Source organism: Pinus tabuliformis, chromosome 2_2 (genome assembly GCF_031772625.1).
Source record: "Pinus tabuliformis cultivar Carrire ecotype Pingquan chromosome 2_2, CPIR1, whole genome shotgun sequence".
NCBI classification, from domain to species: domain Eukaryota; kingdom Viridiplantae; phylum Streptophyta; class Pinopsida; order Pinales; family Pinaceae; genus Pinus; species Pinus tabuliformis.
In genome coordinates, this window is record NC_142300.1 from 680870920 (window position 1) to 680874479 (window position 3560).

Genomic DNA, 3560 nt, shown 5'->3' on the forward strand with positions numbered 1-3560 from the left:
AATTTCCCTGCAAACAAACAAGAGGATGAGTAAGTTCCTGAATTTGATGAAAATCTGGCGAAAAAACATCAAAAAATGCATGCAAACTCAGTCATTAAAGGCCCAGCGCAGGCAGAGAGAGTTCCCCCTGCTCTGTAACGCAGTCTGCTTCATAGCTGACTGGGATACAGCGCAGGTTTCGAAAGGGGAACCTGCGCTGATGCCAGGGCGCCCTAATGGAACCCCTGGGGCCCAGAAGCACTGGAAAACAAGCATAAAACAGGAAAAGTAAACCATGAAAGTGAAGGGCTAAGGTTTAGCTCCTACCTGGTCCAAACGGCGCCGAAAATCGTCCACAGAATCTCCCGGAATCAGCTGGTGAAAATCAAGGAAGAAGAGGCACCTCCAGAGCTCCAACAAGCAAAATGCAAATGAAATGGTAAATGAGAGGTAAAAATCCCTTTTTATGACTTTTTACATCGTTTAAAGTTAAAAATTAGGGTTATATACTCATTTTCATGCAATTATTATCCATTTCTAACAAAATTTGTTGCAGCAATTGATAATGAAGTACTACATTTGAAAAGAGAAAAAGCTAATTAAAGTAAAAAAGTAAATTTGACCATGAATCGAGCAGTTTTACCACGGAATTTATGCTCGTTAAAAAATAGAAAAGTGTGAGCAAAGTTTCCGGCAGGGTCCAAGCTCATTAAAAAATGAACTGGTAAACAACCATTGCGATCGTAAATTGTAGCCTTTAAAAGCCTTGGTCGTGTTTTCATCCATCACCTCCACTTCATTTGGCCGATCGTTCACCCCCACATGTGTGTTTACCCCTTTTGAGGAACATCTGCAAAGAGTGATTTCACCTAGCCACCCTTGTGACATTACCGTGATTGGAAAATTCCAATTTGTACCTGGAATCTGTAGCTATCCCTGTTTATCACTCGTTCCTCAAAAGACGAGTCTTCTTTGAGCTCTTTTCACTGACTCGTAAAATATGAAAAGTTTGCCGAGTTTTGGCCTTCCAGCTCGTTAAAGACCGGAACGCTATCCCTCCTCTAGATTTTAATCTTTTTGGACCTGAGGGATTATTGCACAAAAAGATCGAGCGCTTGTCTTGTTCAGCTCGTAAAAGTACCGAACAGCCATCCCTTCTGTATTGTTTTATACTTTTTCGGACTTAAGGGATTAGATGACGAAAAAGGAATTATGGAGTTAACTTTCTGTACCTTTTCAGACTCTCTAAAAATGAAAAGGACCGAGTTTTCTTTGTCGTTAGACTCGTTAAAATGATTAAATAGCGACAAACTTGTCTTTAGACGAGAACGAGTTTCCCTATCGCTAGGCTCGTTAAATCTTAGCGATGGGCTTGCCCGAAGGGCAGGTTATAGAACAAGCATATGTTATCCTCCTCAAGCTTGACAAAAATAAAGAGGTACTGGTCAGAAATGACTGGGGAAAAATTGGGAGAACATCAAAGTTTAGAGGTAGCAAGTCACTCTTGAACATGACACTTTTCCTCCGTATCACATCGGGTTGGGTTGTCTCATTCACCGGTCTCATCACCATGGTCCTCGCCACACCATCCATTTGGGGTAATGCTACCGATCCATCGCATCAGTGTCGTTATATGTTCAAGAGGGGTCATTCAGAAAGTGTCAACCGTGTCCCATCCACTACCATACATTATCCTTCATCCATTTCATGATCGCCACCCTGAATCATATGTCACAGTTTGTTTCCACCTCCACTAAATCATTAGCTCCGTTCCGTGTCATTGATGTGGGATTCATTAAGGCCCTCCTTTGACGGATCGCTTCTTGTCGACATCAGCTCATTATCCAAGAAGTTGATCTAGGAACACCCCCATCAGTACTTTGAAGCTTGCATGCCTCAATGGCAAGTTTCTCACTTCCGGCGACAGGTATACATCAATGACCTTCGACCAGAAGATTTTGCGTGGCGTTCGACGCCAAGTCCTTTATTCACGCCACGTGAATTGTACTGCAGTACCTTGAGGGTCATTGTCATTATTGGTGATTCCTCTCGCGCTTGTTAACGGTTTTCATTATTGACCGGTAATCAAGCGATGTCTTTCCATGTTCGACTTCAGCAATTCTCACATGGATCGACTTGTACTTAGAGTGAAGATCGAACGAGTTTGAAGACCCCGGATCTAGTTTCATCCATCCGGGCTGCGATATATATTCAGGAAATATAAAGCACATTTGCCATGTACATCATTGCAGCAGATGATCATCCTATCAAAGGATGATAATTTCAGCAGAAGATTATCAGTCTGTCCACAGACGATCGTCTGTCATATGTACCAAAATGTATTTATAAAAGCTGAGCATGGGAATGCCCGCCTCAGCTAGACCATGAATTGAATGAAAGATAATGTATTGTATTGTATTGTATTACAGGGCACTCTCCTCAGCACTGGAAAACGAACTCGGACCCTCTAGCTAAAGCATTTCACCCGATTAACGGCCTCATACTTTAGGGGGCAACTGTTATAGACATTTTTGTGCCTCGCGTCAAGGAGCATGGAATGTCGATAATTACAGGGATCCTCAGTCCCTAAACATGTTGTTCTTACCCCTAAAAGAACAAGGTCATCAATCAACAGCACTTCCAATCAGTTCTCCACCTGAAAACACTTCAGAACAGGCTTATTTTGGATCATGTCAGCTGCTTAACTGAGCTTCTGCGCTGTATTGCAACTGTCCCACTCTGTACCTGCGCTGGAAGTCAAAAACTATGAAGGCTACCTGCGCTGGGCGAGATTGGCCAAGTGGCACAGTCATCCTGCAAGGTGTCAATTGCCCAGGAAGCTTCCAAACTGACACTTGGTTCATGAGATTCGCCCTGTGATGAGTAAGAGGTACTTGATCACCATGTGTAAGCAAGGATCTCCAAGTGGACACAGGAACTGAAGATTAACTGAAGATGGAGAGGACACTAGTCAGCTATCTGCCAGCCTCAAGCTGACTCATCCTTTCCTCTTCTCTCCTATATATAGAGCTCTTCTATGAGGTCTAAGGAGGCTGGAATTTTGTATAAGCAAGGAGGTGCTGTTGGTATTACCGCCAGGATTATTGGGTGATTGTTTTACTAGAGGTGAAGAAGAGAGTTCTTGCTGCCGAGGAGGTGCTGCTGGATTGGAGCCAACATCATTGGTTGTAACTTCCTCTGGAACCCTGTTACTTTCTATCAATAAAGTTTGCATGTTCTCCTATTACTTGTTTTACATAGATGCTTTGTGTTTACATGTATATTTGATGCAATCTAATCCATGCTTTGATTATGAGTGCTTGTATCTGTAGTTTGCTCTCTCTTGTTGTGCAGGTCTGTGTGTAGCTGGATCGGCTTGGAGAGCAAAGAGCTGGGAGCAGGATACAAAGGAGAAGATAAGGATCGACAAGCGCAAGACACCAGGTTGGTTGACCCTCTTTCCATTCTCTCTGTATACTCATAAAGAAGAACATGAAAACTTTATCATTCAGTTGTTGCTAAAGACTGTCACCTCTAGAAAGGGTTAGGGTCATCCGCATCGGATACTTTTCCCCACAACA